This window comes from Corythoichthys intestinalis, chromosome 12 (genome assembly GCF_030265065.1).
Source record: "Corythoichthys intestinalis isolate RoL2023-P3 chromosome 12, ASM3026506v1, whole genome shotgun sequence".
In the NCBI taxonomy this organism is placed as follows: domain Eukaryota; kingdom Metazoa; phylum Chordata; class Actinopteri; order Syngnathiformes; family Syngnathidae; genus Corythoichthys; species Corythoichthys intestinalis.
In genome coordinates this window covers 6,475,702-6,498,032 of record NC_080406.1, presented here as the reverse complement: position 1 = coordinate 6,498,032, position 22,331 = coordinate 6,475,702, and the positions used below count along the sequence as shown (strand labels likewise).

The 22,331-nt window shown below is 41.0% G+C and overlaps 1 protein-coding gene across 3 annotated transcripts in view; it reads right to left on the bottom strand.

The window, feature by feature from the left end:
* Positions 1-19,717, bottom strand: part of bcor (BCL6 corepressor) — a 107,077-nt gene extending 87,360 nt beyond the window's left edge. For all 3 annotated transcript variants that reach the window (XM_057853461.1, XM_057853462.1, XM_057853464.1), the window contains exon 1: positions 18,969-19,717. The gene's annotated coding sequence lies outside the window, so the exon portion shown is untranslated. The remainder of the gene's footprint in view (positions 1-18,968) is intronic.
* Positions 19,718-22,331: the final 2,614 nt, after the last annotated feature.

Here is a 22,331-nt window from a genome sequence, read left to right as displayed (position 1 = left end):
AATGTATCACACTTTTTTCTCCCCACCTAATTCACACGCAACAGGACCGGACGTACCCAGTCACGCGATCACTTTTTCTCCCAACACAACAGCTTTTAGCCCGATTTACAAAGCTTTTTAGCAGCAACACGCATACACTTTGCAAAAACTGTCAAAATAGCGCTTTTATTTTGTGAAATCTAACATAAACACAGCTAATGTTAGTCCACTATATTACAACCCAACTATAGCGCAGACTTTAAGAGATAGATGACAAAGAAAAGTCTGAAATAACAGTTGCGTTCATTCAAAATGATCCACAGTAATGGCAATTACTCCCAGATAGCAGCTAGCGTACTTTCATATGCTGTCTTTCTGCATTTAAATCAAAGTATAGCATATGTTTGAATCTTGAAAATCACCCCAACACACTGCATATACTCATTACCGTTAGAACGTCTATGGAGTTTAACATTATGTTCGTAGATCTCTGCTCAACAAAATGACACGTTCTGGTTTTAAGTGTCTGTTTTACACCACAAACATCAAGTGGTCTTTGGTAAACGGGCTTTCACTTGGAGTGCTTTTCTACCTTCAAGATACTGTAGATAAATGCTTTGACACAGTCTCGGGATGTCCTGATCACATTTTTTTTTTAATTATGTTTTTCTGCTCCGTGTTCATCCAGCCTCACTCTCCCTCCTGCTGCTTTTCTTGGTCAGCAGCGCACTGAGAGTTTTGCTTGTTAAAGTTAACGATGATTGACAGGCGAAGCTTTGATCTTGCCAGAGAAGCTTGGAACCGCTACCTTCAAAGACACCGAATGTGTCAATCATGGTTTAGCTTGTTAAACACAACTGTGCTGTGGCAACTCATTGTGTGTGTGCGCGCAGCTGTTCTCAGTAGTGAGCGGATTTGACTGGAATCACTCAATAAAGCATTTAATAAAGAGCATTTTTTGTTATTCTAGTTTTTTGGAACAGCACTTTTTCTATTTATTTAACCTTTTATTCAATTTTATAAGAGACATTTTTGAGTCTAGGAAATTCAGACACTTCTGGAGCTATTATTTTTTGCTTGTGTGATTCAATAAACATGCTTTCGGCATTTCAATGAAGTTCAGGACTTGCATTATTCATTTTTTTACACCAATTTTGACACTTTTACTGCAAATGCATATCGGCTTCAAAAATCTTATCGGCCCGTCTAACTGCTAATAATCGGTATCAGTCCTGAAAAACTCATACGGTCGATCTTTAAAAACATTTTTTTTGTTTTATTTAAACAAAAGTTCCAAACATGTATTGTACTGTTTACCTCCTCCTCTTCCTCAGTGTTGCAGAGGATAAAACACTCACCTTCACCTACCCCTTCCGCGTGCTGTTAACAAGGCTGAGTGTCCTTCAAAATACCACCAGGGGCCACCCTAATAATGTACTAAAGATGTCCCGATCAATCCAGTCCAATCACGTCATTTTCAAAGTATCGGAATCGGCAAAAAACATATCGGACATGCCTTTTTTTAATATATATATGTATAATTTTTTTAATTAAATCGTTTTCTAATTGTATTTAACGTTACAGACAAAATGTCTTACACTCATCCAGAGTCTTTAGTTTTGGCTTAAAGTAGGGCTGTCAAATTTATCGCGTCAACGGCAGTAATAACATTAAAATATTTAACGCAATTAACGCATGCACTGCACTAGCCACTCATTGTCCACGCATTGTCACGTTCAATCTATAATGGCACCGTATCACGTATACATAGAGCTAAAAGGCAACGTAAAATGAGTAGAAAGAATTTTGGCAGCTTTTGAAGCCTTTTTTTAATTGGCTAAAGCCTTACAATCCCTCTCTCAATGATTAGAAATATCGTGGGGAAGAAAGGTAGTAGCTGATCTTTTTCTTAACACTATTTTATTTCCCAACGCTGAGGAGATATATCAATTGGTACCATTACGCACAGTCATGGTTGCACTTCCCATCATGCATTTGGGCAGAAGTTAAATGGCTGCAGTATCATTTACTGAAAGCTCATAAAAATCCACTAGATGGCAATATTTAGTCACAATATACAAAGTCACATTTATCCTTTAAGAATTACAAGTCTTTCTATCCGTGGATCCCTCTCACAGAAAGAATGTTAATAATGTAAATGCCATCTTGAGGATTTATTGTCATAATAAACAAATACAGTACTTATGTACTGTATGTTGAATGTATATATTCGTCCGACTTTTATTCATTTTTTTCTTGATGCATTGTCAAAATGTATATGATCGGGAATAATTATCGGGAATGATTGGAATTGAATCGGGAGCAAAAAAAAAAAGCAATCGGAACGGGAAATATCGGGATCGGCAGATACTCAAACTAAAACGATCGGGAGCAAAAAAACATGATCAGAGCAACCCCATAATGTACTAAATTATACAAATAAAAAAACGATATTGGATTATGTCTCGCTGCACACCGGTTGAAAAACACTGACATAATTTACCTTCAAACTCCAAGAAAAAGCAAAACCCAACCCTTAAACCCCTCATTTGAAGCGCTCCCTGAGCCGAACGCCGCGACATTTACTCGCGTCGACAGAAACGCCGGCTTGAACTCTGCGTCGGTTTTGACTTTTAAGGCATATTTTGTTCCGAAACGCTACTCCTCTCGGGCCGTTTGACTTTGGAGCTTCCGCTGTACATTTAAAAAGAAAAACAGGAGGCTAGAAGCGAGACTGATCCGTGCGGAGCCGAAAGGGAGCCGGCGGCACTCCTCAGCTGTCACATTATTAGCGAGCACGCTGTAAACAAGGGGCCCCTGCGTCCTCCGGGCCCGCTGCACAGACGTATTCAAGTCGCTGCACGGTTCAGCACCGCCGCGCCCCCTCCCTCGCCTCTTCTCTGCCGTCAACAACAGCGACATTGTGATTCCGCCGCCCCCCTTCCCTCCCGTGCTGACACTGGGGCCTGGGCGGCGGCCGCTCAACTGCCTCTATTCATCCGGGGCCAAATGGGAACTAAATGGCTCTTTATGTCACCAAAGGGCCCGATTGTAATGGGGATGCGCTCGGCAAGAGTCGGGCAGCATTTTACCGGAGCTTTCTTGACTTTACTTTCAATAGCGCCGCTCTCATGCGAGATGGTCTTAATTAAAGCTGTGCCAGATAAAAAGATAACTCCGCCCACTTTTGTTTAAATAGGAGCCGCCATCATTTACATTCACCTATAAATGCCCTGAAAATCAAAGACAGAATGCTCTGGTTTCGAATGAACGAACGCTCATTCGCCCCTTCCAGTCTAAATGGATTGGGCGTCTAGCGCCGTCAATGGCAGCCATTGAGCTAACAGACACGATTCCAGTGGAAGATTTTAGTAGCAACTTGTTAAACAAAATACAAAGCCAATACATGCAAGTAGCCATGATTTTAGCATTTTATGAATGGCAACAAGCGGATATACCGGTTTATTGTACATTCTGCTAGCTAACAGGAGGACATTTCATTGTTCTGCCTGTCACGATATGTCACTAGCATAATTAAATCATTTCGAGACCTACTTAAGTGAATGCTAACGATGCTTTCATCAACCTAATAGTAGGGTTGTCCCGATCACGTTCAGGTTATTTGCACGTGAGTCCGACTCACCTGATTCTGAGGCAACATAAGCATTACAAGTGAGTTTTTCCCCACAATTTGAACAAAGCTATTCCAACATTACAACCATGTAAAAAGGTTAAAAGTACAACTGGGTTTCAATAAAAAAATCAAATAAACGTTTATTATTGCAAATAAGATGTCTTTTCAAAAAATAAGGTTGCAAACTATTTTTTAAAGGTTTAAATATTTTCATTTTACAGAAATAAGCTTATATAAAACAATTAGTATGGTCATCTAATGTGACATTTGAGCAATATTGGTTGTGTTTTTCTAGACTTTTTCGCCACTACAGGACATTTTCTCTTTGATTTAAAAATTTTGTTAATGTAAAAATATAGTTTACTCACAACATATATATATATATATATATATACACACACACACACACACACGAATACATTATTTACTAGGGCTGCAGCTATCGATTATTTTAGTAGTTGATTAATCGATGAACTAGCTAGTTCGAATAATTGAGTAATCAGATAAGGAACATAAAATACCTGAGCTAAGCCTCGAACGGTATAAAAAGAAATAAATGAGGATTTAAGTACAACAAAAGAACAATTGGCTAACTTACATAGCAAAAGTTTGCTAGCTTAAATGCTATAAAATGCTAATGTTTTTTGACAATGCTCTTAACACATATACCCACAAAAATGGCTAAATATACCTATTAAAAAAATTACAAATGCATTAAAAAACAGCTCAAACAAAAGCTTGGTTTTGTCTTAACAGGGAGCAGCTGGATTCAGCCATGTGAAATTAGTTGTCCTATGCACTGTTGCCAAAAGAGGGCAGTGTATCCACCCAAATCAATAAAACTAAATGTAAACACTTTCAAACCAAACCATTACAACGCCATTTTAATTAAATGAATGCTTGAATCAGCAAAATTTAATTCGAATATTTTTTCTAATCGAATTACTCGAGTTAATCGATCAATCGTTGCAGCATGAATCCAATGTGATATTTAAGTTATATTGGTTGTGATTTTCTCGACTTTTCGCTGGAACTGGACATTTTCTCTTTGTTTTTTAAGTTTTGTTAACGTAAAAATATAGTATAAAATGTACTATATATATTATACGTATACACATATACATATGCACATATACACATACAGTATACCCATTTGCACATATACACATATGCATTACAGTATACACACATACAATTTACAGAACACATTCAGTATACACACAGTACTTACACATACATACATATATAGACAGTATATACAAATGCACATATACATATACACACATACAGTATAAACAAACATTCAGTATACACACATACATACTGTATATATAGTACTGTACATATACACATGTGGCGGAAAACACAGACAAGACTGAAAAAGCAGTTTCTGCTCTTGCACCCCTCCTTAAAATAAACTGCTGTATTTTAAGCCACAAGAACTGTTGTGTTTGATAGAACAATATGTCTATATGCTGCCATAGCAGATTCTTGGCGCATTAAGCCCCCAAGCTATTTTTAATTTGTCCGTTTTACCCTGAAAACCCCCGTTTACAGACGTCGCGCAACCGCTTGTTTCAACCTAGCCATAAAAAGAAGGTAATTTGGCGTCTGTAAAAAAGTCACAGATATCTACCCCATGACTATCACTTAATTTTATTTTTTTTGTTACTGTCGCATTTTCCCTGATATGTTAGATGGTAAATAATCGATCCAAACATTAAAAAAAAAAAAAAAAAAAAAAAAAAAAAAAGGACCTATAAAAGTAACTATACGGAGAAGAAAATCTCAACCACTCCTTGTTGTCTGCGATTTCTGCATTGAGACCCTTGTTATATCACCATGTTTCAACCATAAAATAAAATAAAAATCCGGCTGTGGCCATTCACAGCTGTGTCTTGACACTCAGTGATACATGCTACATGGGGTTTTTGGATCGAAAAGAGGTAGGTACGCAATAATATCTCATTAAAATCGTGGCGTCTTTAATTATGCTCTCGCGTGCTCTCACTTCCAGTTAGGATTTTGCCGTTTTTTTTTTAAATGCCCTCCTGTTCAAAATTTTTCTTCCCCCAGAAAATTGAGATTTTAAGCTTTCCGATGATGTATCACACATGCATATAGGACAATTTTTAAATTTGGCGGTCTCAGAGCGGAACACCTGAGTGTTTTCCGCCATATATATATATGGACACACAGTATATTACTTTTTTTTTTTTTAGTCCTTAACTCATTCACTGCCATTGTTAGTTATAGACATCAAATCCATTGATCATATTTCACTGCCATTGACGCAGATAAATGTCCAATCCGATTTGATTGAGGAGTGACAGCCATCCTTTTAATGTCATTATAAGCCTTTTCTGTCACTTATTTGATGGAATGGTGTCAAAAACTATTGTGCCATTTCATAACACCTTTAAGCGTCCTTGTTGACCACGGATTGGACGTGCCGCCGAGCCTCGCGGTCCCTCCGCAGGCTCAACTCGGTCGGGCCTAGTTTTAATTTTAGCTGCAGGAGCCTCGGGCATCCGTATTCCTGACGTAATCCTGCCTGCGCACGACGGAGTGTTGGCCACTAGCCCGCAGTCTGCGCACAGCAGGAATGTGCATCGCCTCGTTGAATATTTCCACCTGACTTGGCTGGCGTGCAAAGCTCCCACCGACTAAACAGTACGAGCCTTCTTTCCAGCACGCGGAACGGTTTGGTTCAGTTTGACGCTTTGTTTTCAGAATTTCCGGGTGAACTTTGATCTGTGCTGCGCCAATTCCAACTCCTCGCTGTATGAGTATATATCATTTCATGTTGAGCGCCTATTATGCGCAGTTGACATCTGTTGTGTATCTGAGCAAAAAGTAAAAGATTTGTTTGGAAAAACCTACTTTTAAATATGAACTCATTAGCTGCCCATGATGGCTATAGATGTCCAAACCCTTTTGACTGTGATGTTAGTTCATTCGCCGCCTCCCAGTCAAAATGAATTGGACATGTAGTCCCGTCAATGGCAGTTAACAGACACGATTCTAGTGGAAAATTTTGCTAACAAACAGTTGGTTCCTTTTATATTTGAAATAACGACACCTTTTAAAATGATACATCGCTATAGTTACCATTTCGTAGGACTTTTCAAACGGGCGTGTCACGCTGCAACAATTAATTAACTCGAATAGGGCTGCAGCTATCGAATATTTTAGTAGTCGATTAATCGATGAACTATTCAGTTCGAATAATCGAGTAATCGGATAAAGAACATAAAAAATTAAAATACCTGAGCTGAGCCTCAAACGGTATAGAAAAAAAAATGACGATCTATGTACAACAAAATAACAATTGGCTAACTTACATAGCAAAAGTCTGCTAGCTTTAATGCTACAAAAAACTTTTTTTTCAACAATGCTCTTAACAAATGGTTCAAAGACACATTCCCACAAAAAACAGCTAAATAAACCTATAAACTAAAATACGAATGCATTAAAAAAAAACGAGCGCAAACAAAAACTTCGCTTAGGTTGGTCTTTACAGGGAGCAGCTGGATTCAGCCATGTGAAATGAGGCAGACTAGAGGGCAGTGCATCCACCCAAATCAATAAATCTAAATGCAAACACTTTCAAAACAAACCATTACAACGCCAGTTTAATTAAATGAAGACTCGAAGCAGCAAAATTTAATTCGAATCTTTTTTTTCTCATCGAATACTCGAATTAATCGATTAATCGTTGCAGCACTAAACTCGAGTAATTCGATTAAAAAAAAGCTTTCGATCAAATCTTGCTGCTTCCAGAATTCGTTTTATTAGCGTGGCGTTGTAATGGTTTGTTCTGAAAGTGTTTGCGTTTAGTTTTATTGATTTGGGTGGATACACTGCCCTCTAGTGGCAACATTAAATATCACATTCATCTAACATGGATGAATCCAGCTACACAAGCTAATATGGTTTTTGTGGATTCGTAATTTAGTTTATAGGTATATTTAGCCGGAATGTGTGTTTGGATGATTTGTTAGGGACATTCTTGTGAATCCACTTTGTCCAGCAACCCTCCAAGGTGTGATAACTACACTGTTTTTAACTGCTGACTAACGAGCAGATCTAATCTAAGGCAGGAGCCCAATTAAGGAAAGGAAATTGACTGGGTGTGTCTGAATTTTCTACTCAAAATGGAGTGATTCCATATTTTTTTCTTCAAAATGGAGTGATTCTATATTTATTTCCCTGCACTTGCTCTATAAAAGTAACATTTAGTGACCACCACAATGTTTTTAATCATTTCGGCCCTGGGTTGGCGCATGCGGGGCGTCTCCATTCGTTTGTGTGGCTGTCGCGTGCTTGGTGGGGCTCGCGTGCGACTGGATGTGATAGGGCGCGGTCAGGTGGGGGGTCCCGGTGCCGGGATAGGCAATGGGGTGGCGTAGGGTCGGTTGCCAATGGGCTTACACCCACAAGGGATTCCCACGAGTACTGGCTTCTAGATCACAAAGCTAATTTGTGTACACTCTACCCCTTTCAATCACTTAGTTTATAGACTACCCCACCCCCGTCCCCCTCTCTCCCCGGTCAACAGGCCCCCCGCATTGCTTTTAGTGTTTCTGAATGCCAAGGAGTTGCACTTTTGGAAAAATAATGAATTGGTTCAATCTTTTTATCAGAGTTTGTTCTACATAATAAAATGTCTGAGTGAGTCCTCGTCCGAGACTGGTGATTCCATACTTTTAGCTAGGAGTTGTGCATGTTTTTGGATAGTTATTTTGCGATTTGGGGGGTATTTAGGGGTATTTAAACGGTTAATTCAGACGGAAATTCGGGTTACATTGCCAGCGCAGGAACAGAACACGACCGTAAACCGGGGGACTACCTGTCGTTACCAGTTCGTAGAACTTTTTAAAACATGCGTGCATGATGACGGAACGCCATCTCGTAAGCCACCCGTGTCGCCCGGAGAACAGAAAAAAGCGTGCGAGCGCAGACCACTGGAACACGTGCCATCACGTGAGAGGCCCGTCTGGATCTCGGGGGGCCGCGCTGGTCTCTCTCAAGGATGGGGGAGGAGCGGCGGCGGCCGCTGTCACATCTCTGCGGGGAAGCGCTCCGAGCGCTCCAGACCGCGTCGAAACAAAAAGCTTTGTGGAGCGAGGCGAGAAAAGAGCGGGCGAGGGAGGAAGGGAAAGAGGAGGCGGCGAAGAGGAGGGAGGGGGGCGTCCGCTCTCCCGTTTCATGGCGAGGTCCCGGGAGGCCGGCACGGAGCATAGCTTCAATCAAACCGTGACGTCTCCTCCGGGAGCTGCGCAGCGGCGCCTGGAAAACCGATCTCTCCTCGGCTTTTGTTCACACGCGGGCCGCCTCGGCAGCGGCGAGCCTGTTGTCTTCCATCCAGGCGTGACAACGGAAAAAAAAAAAAAAAAAGAGCCCGCGTCTCCGACTAGAGACATGAAACACAACACCGTCCTTTTCGGATTTTATTAATTTCACCCCCTCCTGCCTTCTGCTGCCAAAGCGCCGGCGCGCTTCTATTGATGTGCTCAATCAGGGGGAGCTATTCCGTGCGTGGCCCTTATTGATTCCAGATTAGAAAAGCGGACAAACAGAAGGTTAATTGCTTTAAAATGGGCGGCGAGCACGGTTGTCGCTAAACGGCGGAGCGGCGATTCCAAGCGTCTCTTTTGAAAAGCGCAAACTATTGTCTGATTTACATCAAAATAAAAACATTCCCAGTGTGCGGGGGGCTGGAAATACGCTCATTTGAATTAATGCGGAAAGATAAGACTCAGACGCAAGATTGCATTTTTTTATAATTAATAGAAGTCGGTCGCGCTAATTGAATTAGCGCATAATGAAGCTACTTTGGCTGTGAGAGGGCGGGTTACAATCACCTGGAAAGCGCACCTTTCTCTGGCAAGGCGCCGTGACACGACGAAATCAAGGTTGCCGGATCTGGAAGACGATATTTAGTCCAACCACAATGTAACACATGCCCTGATCGATAAAAATATACCCAAATGACAAATTCCCGTTTAAAATAAGATGTTTACATAACGCAACTCAATCTATATTTTCCTAATATAACCAAAAATTGCCGTTTTCGCCAATAAGCATGATGGGAGATGTAGTTCTTGGAAAAGGTTCGAACAAGAGATTAACCGATAATGGGATTTTCAAAGGCGATTTAAAAAAAAAATTCAGCCGACTGAGATTTTGTAAGCCGATATTTGAGGCCAATTTAATTTTTTTAAATCACATAAGGCCTGCAACTAACGATTATTTTTATATTCAATTAATCGTCCAATTAAACGATTAATCGAATAAATGTCATTTTTTTCAATTACCTTCACAGTTGAACTTGAAGTTGATTTAGGCATGTTTTAAGTTACAATGAAGACAAAATGCAATTTCAAAGTACACTCTCTTGTATGGCAATTTACAGTTTGAATGGGAGTTTGTGTTGAGACTAAGCAGAATGAATGGGTTTATGTTCGAGATGCCGATCACGTCATTTTCAAAGTATCGGAATCGGCAAAAAAATATCGGACATGCCTTTTTTTAATATATATATATTTCTTTAATTAAATCATTTTCTAATTGTACTTAACGTTACAGACATAATATGTTACACTCATCCAGAGTCTTTAGTTTAGGCTTAAGGTAGGGTTATCAAATTTATCCCGTTAACAGCGGTCATTATTTTTTTTAATTTATCACGTTAAAATACTTAACGCAATTAACGCATGCGCTGCACGACCCACTCACGCATTGTCGCGTTCAATCTGTAATGGCGCCGTTTTACCTATATATAGAGCTAAAAGGCAGCGTAAAATGAGTAGAGTGAATTTTGGCAGCCTTTATTTAATAGGCTAAAGCCTTACAATCCCTCTCCCTACGATTAGAAATGTCGTGGGAAGCAATGTGGGGAAGAAAGGTAGTAACTGATCTTTTTCTTAACACCCTATGTTATTTCCCAACGCAGAGAAGATATATCAATTGGTAGCACTACGCACAGTCATGGTTCCACTTCCCATCATGCATTTGGGCATGGCTACAGTATCATCTACTGAAAGCTCAACAAATACACTAGATGGCAATATTTAGTCACAATATTAAGAATTACAAGTCTTTCTATCCGTGGATCCCTCTCACAGAAAGAATGTTAATAATGTAAATGCCATCTTGAGGATTTATTGTCATAATAAACAAATGCAGTACTTATGTACTGTATGTTGAATGTATATATTCGTCCGAGTTTTATTCATTTTTTTCTTAATGCATTGCCAAAATGTATATGATCGGGAAAAATTATCGGGAATGATTGGAATTGAATCAGGAGTAAAAAAAAAGCAATCTGATCGGGAAATATCAGGATCGTCAGATACTCAAACTAAAACGATCGGGATCTGATCGGGAGCAAAAAAACATGATCGGGACAACCCTAGTTTATGTGTGTTTCTTTTAATAAAAAGAAATTTATTTTCAACTTCACTAGGGGTGCACGATATCCATTTTTTGAAAGAGATACCGATATCGATAACTTCCTGCTCCTCAAGGCCGATACCTATACAATGACTATATATATATATATATATATATATATATATATATATATATATATAATTTTTCAATGTATATTCAGTCTATCGTATATTGAGTTTTAGAACACCTGTAGGTCAAAAATACTAGTGGTTGATTCAGCATTGATTTGCCTTTGACCGAACCAGAATTTTCATGATGACATGAACATTATTATAATGAACAAAACAAAGACCATAACAAAACTTTGCATGCTGGAAAATGATGAGTGGAAACAAACGCACACATCACAATCCGACACCGTGCCAAAAATATTATTAACAGGGCCGATAATATACAATGTTATCGAATTTATTGGGGTGATGTCATAATTCCTATTATCGGACCGATAATTATCGTGCACCTTTAAACTTTACGATCCAAAAATAGCTCAAGCGCCACCATGCTTCTCCAAAACAATACGAATGGACACTTAGGACACTGATTAGCATAACTGCTAACTATCTTAGCGCTCCGTGATGAGTACCGTAATTTTCATACCACAAGCCACTACTTTTTCCCCCCTCATTTTGAATCCTGCGGCGTCATAAAACTGCCTTACGACCTTCATAATTATGACATGACGGGCATTAATAAGTGCATCTGACAGATGTCATTAAGTGTCATCCGGCAAATTATGTCACTACATTTATGTCCAGCTTGGATCTTTTACATCCATTCAAAAGTGAGATAATTTTCCGGATGACACGAATTGATATCGGTCATAAGCATTTATTAATGCTCATGGCAGTGTCATGTCATATGGAGCCACTGTCAGATAAAGTGTAGTGCGAATACCATAACTAGCAATTAATGAAACAACTGGAACAGTAACTGAAAAAGCACAGAACATGAATTTTGATAACTGTACCGCTGCAATGCATCCTAGGAGGCATGTTGGATGACAACTGTGTTAATAGCAGGTGGCAGCACAGGTTTACTGTATCCCTCAAGGGAGCAGAGCTGGCCAAATGAAGCTTCTTGAAGCAATGAAGCTTTGCAGCCAATTGGTTCAAAGCTTCATGGTGGTTCTTATGGCGCCACTGTCAAATACAGTGTTACCAGTTAATATCGATTGGTGTAAATATCCCATAATACAGTGAGGACAGCTGCGGCTTATAGTCCACTGCGGCTTATCGATAAACAAATGTCGCTTTCGTGTCAAATTTGGTGGGTGGTGGCTTATGGTCAAGTGCGCCTATAGTCTGAAAATTACGGTCGTAATGGCTCATTGACAAACAATGCAACTGGCTTCATTTACTCACCTCTGACGGAGGCACGCAAACACAATGTCACTCTCGACATTTCGTAATATTATTGATTCAGCAACCCAATCTGGGTGTAGCAGTGAACTCTCTCTCTCTTATCACTGAACGCATGCGGGCAGCCTCACATTACGCACAAACAAGGACCCAAATGGCACTGCTCATAGCTGCCGGCAAAAATCCATTATTAAATTCGTTGGCAACTCATTTATTAATCCATCTTAATCAATTTAATCGATTAGTTGTTGAGCCTGAAAGTGTAATTCTGCATAGTTTGAAGAAACACTCGAGAATTTTATTTTCCCTTCACATTTAATCCAGTTTTGAAAGTGTAATCTTAGTAGTACTGTAACGATTAATCGATTAAGTCGAGTATTCGGTTAGAAAAAAAAGATTGGAATTAAAATTTGCTGCTTCGAGTATGCGTTTAATTTAAAGTGGCGCTGTAATGGTTTATATTGAAAGTGTATGCCTTTAGTTTTATTACTTGGGTGGATACACCGCCCTCTAGTCTGCCTCATTTCACATGGATAAATCCAGCAGCTCCCTGTTAAGACCAACATAAGCTAAGGTTTTGTTTGAGCTTTTTTTTTTTTTTTTTTTTAAATGCATTCCTAATTTAGTTTACAGTTAAGATGTCCCGATCGATCGGGTCCGACCAAGTCATTTTCAAAGTATCGGAATCGGCAAAAAAATATGGGACATGCCTTTTTTAAATTTTTTTTTTTTTTTTTTAATTAAATCGTTTTCTAATTGTATTTAACGTTACAGACAAAATGTTTTACACTCATCCATAAGCTTTGTTTTGATCCAAAGCAGTGGAACAATGTCATGTTGGACAATAAAAAAAGATACTTGGAGCAATTGAATTGAGTTTTATTCATTTTTTTTCTTAATGCATTGCCAAAATGTGTATGATCGGGAAAAATTATCAGGAATGATTGGAATTGAATCGGGAGCAAAAAAAAAAAGCAATCGGATCGGGAAATATCGGGATCGACAGATACTCGTACTAAAACGATCGGGATAGGATCGGGAGCAAAAAACATGATCGGAACAACCCAGTTTACAGGTATATTTAGCCGTTTTTTGTGGGAATATGTGCCTGAACCATTTGTTAAGAGCTTTGTAATTAAAAAAAAAAAAAGTTAGCATTTGATAGCATTTAAGCTAGCGGACTTTTGCTACTTAAGTTAGCCAATTGTTCTTTTGTTGTACTTAGATCCTCATTTAAAAAAAAAAAAAAAAACGTTTGAAGCTCAGCTAAGGTATTTTAATTTTTCATGTTCCTTATCCGATTACTCGATTATTCGAACTAACTAGTTCATCGATTAATCAACTACTAAAATAATCAATAGCTGCAGCCTTAAATCTTAGCGATCATTATCATGAGCCTTTTACCGCAAATCGTCTCGTGAGCTACCCAGAGGTTCCCATCTCTTATACAAAGTATTGCGATATTGCAATATATATCGCAAACCTCGCCCCCCCCCAAAATGACTGTCATTTTTTGCCAATATCATTTAGCCTTGTTGCCAACAAAAACAAGTTGTTGCAAGCAATTTACCTCGCTGAACTTCCAACATGTTAAAACTAATGAAAACTGTTCATTTTGCCAAAAGTAGCCCAAATTTCCCCAACTCTCATCTTTGAAAACAGCCCAATTGGGCGTTAACTCGTCCAATTTGGCAACACTGGAGGAAATGTGAGGTCATGTGACATGACGCCGAGTCAATAGCCTTCCCCGCACTGCGCCTCAGACCCCCTTGTTCCACCACCTGGAAAACACATCAGCCCCCACACTGGCCGCGCAGTGGAAAATGACGGTCGCACTATAAATAAGCGGAGCGCAAAATGCCAAGTATTTGGGTTTGCGCGTATGCGCTCGGTCCAACGACCGAAAAAACATTCCGGGGCGAGCTCGAGAGTTTGTCGGGTTATTGGAGAGAACAGACGGGATGACATTTGACAGCAAGATTATTTTGGTAGCTGCAGATGACCTATACTTGTATGTATTCTGGCCGGCAACACCGGCGGGCCCAACCGAGAACGCCGAGCCTGCGTTTGAGTCATCGTCATCGGCGGGCCAACTGCAACGGAAAAAAAAGTTGGTAGGGATCGTAAATAAACACGCCGGATTCTAGAGCAGGTGTGTAATCTCGCAAATCCATTTTTTGGGGGGCGCTACGGTTTATTTGCGGCCGAACCGGGAAGTGACCGCAATCTTAAACAATGGCGTGCTTCCCTCGACCCTGAAGAGATTAGCGCGGATGCCATTTCACAATATCGATTTACCGCCTCCGGAATTCACCGCGGTAACGGCTCACGTTATCCCTGCCTAACGACGCGCGGAGTAAAGGCAGGGTTAGCCCTTTATTGTTCGTTTTTGGGTTCTCAAAATGCATCTTACATGCCTAATTTAGACATGACTTTGCCGAATTTAAAAAGATATAATCCATTCTGGTACTTTGTATTGTAAAAGATGATCAATATATCGTTTAAAAAGATGTGACTTGTTAATAAAGGAAGCTAAATGTTGCTATCAAAATTCATTAGCAGTCATTGACGGTGCTAGATGTCCAATTCATTTCTACTGGGTTAGGTTGAGGTTAAGGTTAAGGTCATTGGTTCCTGGTCGAAATTGACACTTATCGTATTCAAGTACTTCCAAGAAAATTTCTGCCAAGCTGACATACTGCACGTACAATATATTAAAAATAGGGCTGTCAAAATTATCGCGTTAACGGGCGATAGTTAATTTTTTTAAATTAATCACGTTAAAATATTTGACGCAATTAACGCACATGCCCCGCTCAAACAGATTAAAATGACAGCACTGTGCAATGCCAACTTGTTACTTGTGTTTCTTGGAGTTTTGTCACCCTCTGCTGGCGCTTGGGTGCGACTGATTTTATGGGCTTAAGCACCCATGAGCATTGTGTAATTATTGACATCAACAGTGGCGGGCTACTTGTTTATTTTTTGATTGAAAATTTTACAAATTTTATTAAAACAAAAACATTAAGAGGGGTTTTAATATAAAATTTCTATAATTCGTACTAACATTTATCGTAGGCATTAAAAAAACATGCAAAACGCAAACCGAAACCGAACAGAAACCGTGATCGCAAAACCGAGGTTCAAACCGAACCTTGGGCTAACTGAACCGTTGCACCCAGAGTCTCAGAGCGGAACTTCAAGTAACCTGAGTGTTTTCCGCCATATGTATGTATATACAGTGGGGCAAATAAGTATTTAGTAAACCACCAATTGTGCAAGTTCTCCTACTTGAAAAGATTACAGGGGCCTGTAATTGTCAACATGGGTAAACCTCAACCATGAGAGACAGAATGTGGGAAAAAAAAAAAAAAAGACAACCACATTGTTTGATTTTTAAAGAATTTAATTCCAATTAGAGGGGAAAATAAGTATCTGTCACCTACAAACAAACGAGATTTCTGGCTGTCAAAGAGGTCCAACTTCTTCTAACTAAGTCTAACGAGGTTCCACTCGTTTCCTGTATTAATGGCACCTGTTTTAACTCATTATCGGTATAAAAGACACCTGTCCAAAACCTCAGTCAGTCACACTCAAAACTCCACTATGGCCAAGACCAAGGAGCTGTCGAAGGACACCAGAGACAAAATTGTAGACATGCACCAGGCTAGGAAGATTGAATCTGCAATAGGTAAAACGCTTGGTGTAAAGAAATCGACTGTGGGGGCAATTATTCGAAAATGGAAGGCATACAAGACCACTAATAATATCCCTCGATCTGGGCTCCATGCAAGATCTCACCCCGTTGCGTCAAAATGATAACAAGAACGGTGAGCAAAAATCCCAGAACCACACGGGGGGACCTAGTGAATGACCTACAGAGAGCTGGGACCACAGTAACAAACGCTACTATCAGTAACACAATGCGCCGCCAGGGACTCAAATCTGGCACTGCCAGACGTGTCCCCCTGCTGAAGCCATAACACGTCCAGGCCCGTCTGCGGTTCGCTCGAGAGCATTTGGATGATCCAGAAGAGGACTGGGAGAATGTGTTATGGTCAGATGAAACCAAAATAGAACTCTTTGGAAACACGGGTTCTCGTGTTTGGAGGAGAAAGAATACTGAATTGCATTCAAAGAACACCATACCCACTGTGAAGCATGGGTGTGCAAACATCATGCTTTGGGGCTTTTTTTCTGCAAAGGGACCAGGACGACTGATCTGTCTAAAGGGAAGAATGAATGGGGCCATGTCACGAGAGATTTTGAATGAAAATCTCCTTCCATCAGCAATGGCATTGAAGATGAGACGTGGCTAAGTCTTTCAACATGACAATGATCCCAAACACACAGCCAGGGCAACAAAGGAGTGGCTTCGTAAGAAGCATTTCAAGGTCCTGGAGCGGCCTAGCCAGTCTCCAGATCTCAACCCCGTAGAAAATCTGTGGAGGGAGTTGAAAGTCAGTGTTGCCCAACAACAGCACCAAAACATCACTGCTCTAGAGGAGATCTGCATGGAGGAATGGGCCAAAATACCAGCAACAGTGTGTGAAAATCTTGTGAAGAGTTACAGGAAACATTTGGCCTCCATTATTGCCAACAAAGGGTACATAAAGTATTGAGATGAACTTTTGGTATTGATTAAACACTTATTTTCCACCAGGATTTGCAAATAAATTCTTTAAAAATCAAACAATGTGATTTTCTGGGGGGGGGGGGTCACATTCTGTCTCTCATGGTTGAGGTTTACCCATGTTGACTATTACAGGCCTCTCAATATTTTCAAGTGGGAGAACTTGCACAATTGGTGGTTGACTAAATACTTATTTGCCCCACTGTATACATTTTTAATAACGCAATATAATATCCCAATATATCGCAAACCCCCCCCCCCAAAAAAAAAATCGCAACAATAGTTTTTTACAATATCATTCAGGTCTACTGTCTTTTAGTAGCCTAGTAGTAGTCCATAGACTATCCAGCTTGTGTGTGTACTGCATTGTATGGACAAACTCACAAGCATGACAAATTTGGATGGGGAAAAAAAACTAAAAAAAGATCAACACCCATTCTATGAGTAACTTCCAGCGCCCCGGTATCCAGATTTTCCCATTTGTTTAATTAGAAGATGCGCTTTTCTTAGAAATCGTGACAGCCTTCCTGTTTTTCTGTTAGTTTCTTACTTTAAAAAAATAGGCTTTACAACCTACCCCCCCCCATGTCAAGGTTTGCTTTAAGCACATTTAACCTTTTATTCATGTGTCAAAGCCCCTTGACGCCTCCTCCTCCACCTCCTACCCCCTCCGCGCCTCTATCACTTAATCCGCCCCCTCATAAAAAGCGGAGGTCCCAACACGAGGCCCCCGGCGCTCCCAAACCTGCCCCGCCGCCACCGCAGCAGCAGCAGACGCGTGCATTTCCAGCCTTCGCCGGGTCCGAAGTGGATTGGCTGCTTACGTGAGGGTGTCGGCGAGCTTGAGCTCTTACGGCCGCCTCCCTCACTAAGCTCGTTAATGAGCTGGAGCCAGCCAATACGAGGCGCATCGATCGTCCTAAGAGAGCGTCCCCCTAATTAGTGCCCGGGTGGCTCCAGGACAGAAGGCGCGGGGCGACATGACGTGAGGTGGGAATTGGTGGGGGGGGGGGGGGGGGGGGTTGTTGATTGCAGTCGAAACTCAGAAGAAGTCCAACAACCTTATCGCGGCGCCCGCCTCGCGTGCAAAGCCAAAATAAAACCTGCGATTAATAATACAACAATGGAAGGCGGGATGAAAGTGGTTGAGAGCTCCAGCGGAGATTAGGTGACAAAAATAGAGGTGTTTATTTTAGAAGGGGGTTATTAAATCCACACGAAAAATCCCAAAGTCACAAAGAACACACCTATACGAGACCTTGATCCATCCGTGTGTTTTGTGTACACAATGCACACGCGCATTTCCCTAACAGCTTCGAGGCTGACGAAAGCCGCCGATCAACGTCCACTCCTGTCCAAACAAAACACGCACGCAGAAACACACACACTGCGGGGATGCCCTCCAACTGAACCTTTTTGGCAGGGCGAGGCTGGCTTCCTTAACCTTGTTTTTTTTAAGCGGCAGGGACTCCGTGTGCGCGCACGTACACGCGCCAACCACCCACGCGCACACTCTCACACATTCGACACTCTCGGTCACACGACACGGAGTGTGAAAACGCTGAATTTATTCACCGTGGCGCTCGCGCCCGGAGTCCGCTTGACAGGACAGCCGCGGGGCGGGAGGGAGGAAGGAAAGGGGGCGGAAAGAGGCCAAGCTCACGGCCGAACCGGACCCCGAGCGAGTCGCTTGCGCGTGTGTTATTTATCAAGCACATGCCATTGCCCCGCCGAAAACACACAAAGACCACCCTATGCGCTATTCTTAGAAGTGGCCCGTTTCGCTCCTAGTGTCTCCGCACACCATCACGAGGTGCTTTAATGAGACTTTTCTTTCGAAACGCATTAAAAGCAACCGCTTAATATAAAGCTTCACCAAAAAGTAGAAATGCGGCGTTCAGCTCACCTGGGAAATTCGGCGTCACTTCCAGCCAACTTGTGCCGTTGTTCTCCTTTTTACGAAGTTAAAAAGAAAAAAAACTCAAAAGTGTCAATCCGGTTATCCGTTTGAAATTTCAAAACTAGTGGAAAGTCATCCTTTTGAGTTTTTACTCAACTAAAAAGCGAGTTTGTTCAGTTTAGAATCCAAGCGGGTTTGCTCGAGGTGTCCGCGAAAGCACCGGTAGGTTCGCCGAGGAGACACAGGTGGCGACGGCCGAGAGAAATTAACTCAGCTCGGTCAAAACTCGCCGCGGCGTCGGCGGCGGCGGCAGCGCCATGTTAGCTTCGAGCGGAGCACGCCGTCCTACTCGGCTCTTGTCTCCGTCACTCCATGGCGGGCTGGCGGAGCCCGGACGTCCCCACCTCCGTCGTCTCGTCTGCCTTAATGGGCCCGGCTGGGCTCGAGCTAGTCGGGGGAGGGGGTAGCCGAGAAGCTCCGGTCCGGCGGTAGTTCCGCCTCGCGTTCACGCGGTTCCCCTTCTTCGGCAAGCCGCCGGGAAAAATCAAAAGAAGCAGCCGACAAAAGACTGCCGAAGCGGCGGGAGAGGAAAATAAAGAAGCGTTCGGAGAAAAAACCCGAGCAGCCCGGTCGGACGGAACCTACGCGGAGTCCTGCGTACGTACGTGCGAGGAGTGCCGCGCGGAGTGGTGGATGAATGCTGTCGAGACCGAGCGACTCGCTCCACTCCCACTCGCGCAGACTCTACCCAGAAGGCCAGTCGGGAGACCGCAATTAGCATAAGCCTCCGAGCGCGCGCGCGCGCACACACATCAGAGAGATGCTGACGCACACACCAGACACACATAAAGAGGCGCACACACGCGAGCTCCGCGGAAACTGGAAAACAGCAATAGGCGAGGCATTTAGCGGCACAACATCAAAGTTGCTGTCATTAGCACGCGGAGCCGGATAGAATCTCATCAAGAAGGGAGCGCACATACAAAACGAGACTTTTTGTATTCTTTTATGGTTTGTTTTTATTTGTTGCTACTTCTTTGCGTTTTAATTACAGCGTTAGTCTGTTCAGTTCCAGAGAAAATGTTGATTTGGAATAGGAATGCAGTCGTGAATTTAACTCGTAAGTCAAGGCGTCATTGTATTGAAGAGGTTTTAACTAGGGTTGGGAATCTCTGGTATGAAGCCGATTCGATATGTATCTAGATCAGGGGTGTCCAAATTTTTGCAAAGGGGGCCAGATTTGGTGTGGTAAAAATGTGGGGGCCGACCTTGGATGGCGTCCTTTACGTAGAACAATATATTTAAGCAAATTTTAACAAGCCATTCTATGTGTCACATTTTCTTTATTATTTTCTTGAATTAATAATTTCAACAATCTCGCAACTTGCCTTTGTGGCGTTCTCTTTTGACTCTCGGGCTCTTGCTGCTGTGAAATTAAACTAGCTTCAAGTTGCTTCAATTTCTCGCTGCGTATCTTCCCTATAATCTTGTCGTACATGTCAGCGTGTCTTGTTTGGTATTATTGCCTCACATTGAACTTTTTAAAAACGGCTACCATCTCTTTGCAAATGAGGCAGACCGAGTTGTTGCATATTTTATAGAGCTGAAACGAGTACAGGAGTAACTCGAGTTTAAAAACTGATCCGAGTAATTTTATTCACCTCGAGTAATCGTTTATTTTGACAGCTCTAAGCATCACGTTTTGCTCGGACTACTTTTAATGCGGGACAACGCACTGATGTCACGTGCGTAGAGGAAGAAGCAGAAAAAAAAAAAACTTACTGCAACCGACAGCCGCTACAAACGATGTAGACGTTGCTAAATACTAGCCCGCACGATGCTACGTTGGTAGGTAGCGTCTGACGAGTCTCATAGAGATCACATGTATGTTGAACTAGATGCTAAATGACAGACTCGGTCGCGTCTGGGCAGCGTTATAAACAGCCGCCATCTTAAAGCAGTAGAGCGCTAAGTGCTAATAAAGAGCGCTAAGCGCTAATAAATAAAGGTTAACGTTACTTATGACCACGTCGATGCGTGGCTAACGTTTCTTACATACAGGCTTTAACATAACATAGCGTTGTGGAGTGATGAGGGTGTAAAATAAAAACTCAATAATGCTAACTAGCAATTTTAGCTCAGTAGTCATTGCTGGATAAAACACCAAGTAGCACTGGTCCCTAATGTGCTCCAATACAGCCTGTATCATACATTTATTTTGAACACTGCAAAAACTCAAAATCCTATCAGGATTTACAGTTTAGACTAACTTAAAACTTGATTAGAACTTAAAAATGGCTTGACACAAATAGAAATTCAATTGAAACACGTGGGAAAAAATCCTAACTTTTAAGTGATGTGTGCTATCAAGCGTAACGGCATTTTTTGGTATATATATATATATATATATATATATATATATATATATATATATATATATATATATATATATATATATATATATATTTTTTTTTTTTTTAAATAAGATCTAAAGGTTTTTTGAGTGAAAGCAGTGAATTAGTCTTTTTTTATTCTAGTTAATCTGAGATGCAATTGTTGGATGTTTTCAACAATCTGCATCGAAAATTAAGACATTGATTGACTGAAAATGGTTCAAGATTAGATGAAATGTCTTGTTTTCTCATGTATATTTTTAATTTCTCTTCACCTAAAAATATATTTGTTTTATCCGATTACTCGATTAATCGATAGAATTTCCAGTCGATTACTCGATTACTAAAATACTCGATAGCTGCAGCCCTAATATTTTAGTGAAGGAATAGTCCAATTTCCACCGATCCTTGCAGCGTCGGCCATCGCAGTCTTTCAAAAAAACTTTCTTTTTTTGTTGTTGATTGTCGCCATTTTAGAAAATTGGAAGTAAAGGGTCACACGGAGTAATGTTGCTTAGAGTGCTGCTGCCTTTTAGTGGGTAAATGAGGAGCAGCATTTAGTGTGTAAGCTACTTCATATGCTGGTAGCAGCACCGCTGACCAATTTACCGTATTGGCCCGAATATAAGACAGCCCTGATTATAAGACGACCCCCTCTTTTTCAAGACTCAAGTTTGAAAAAAGACTTTTTGAACACCAAATTAATTTTTATTCAGAAAATAATTACAGTACATCTGAAACAAATGATTATAACAATATATTTGGAGAAAAAGCATGTTATTTTGCCACATTCAAATCTTAATATCTGAACATTTAAATATGTAAACTAAAGTGCAATCACATTCGTAAATGAATGGCTTCTGGTTTTTGAAATGTAAATAAACCAATCTATTGTGATAAAACAAAACAAAAATTGCAATAACTGCATTAGCCATCAAAGTGAAGTTAACTGTAACTGTAATCTTGAAACAAATCT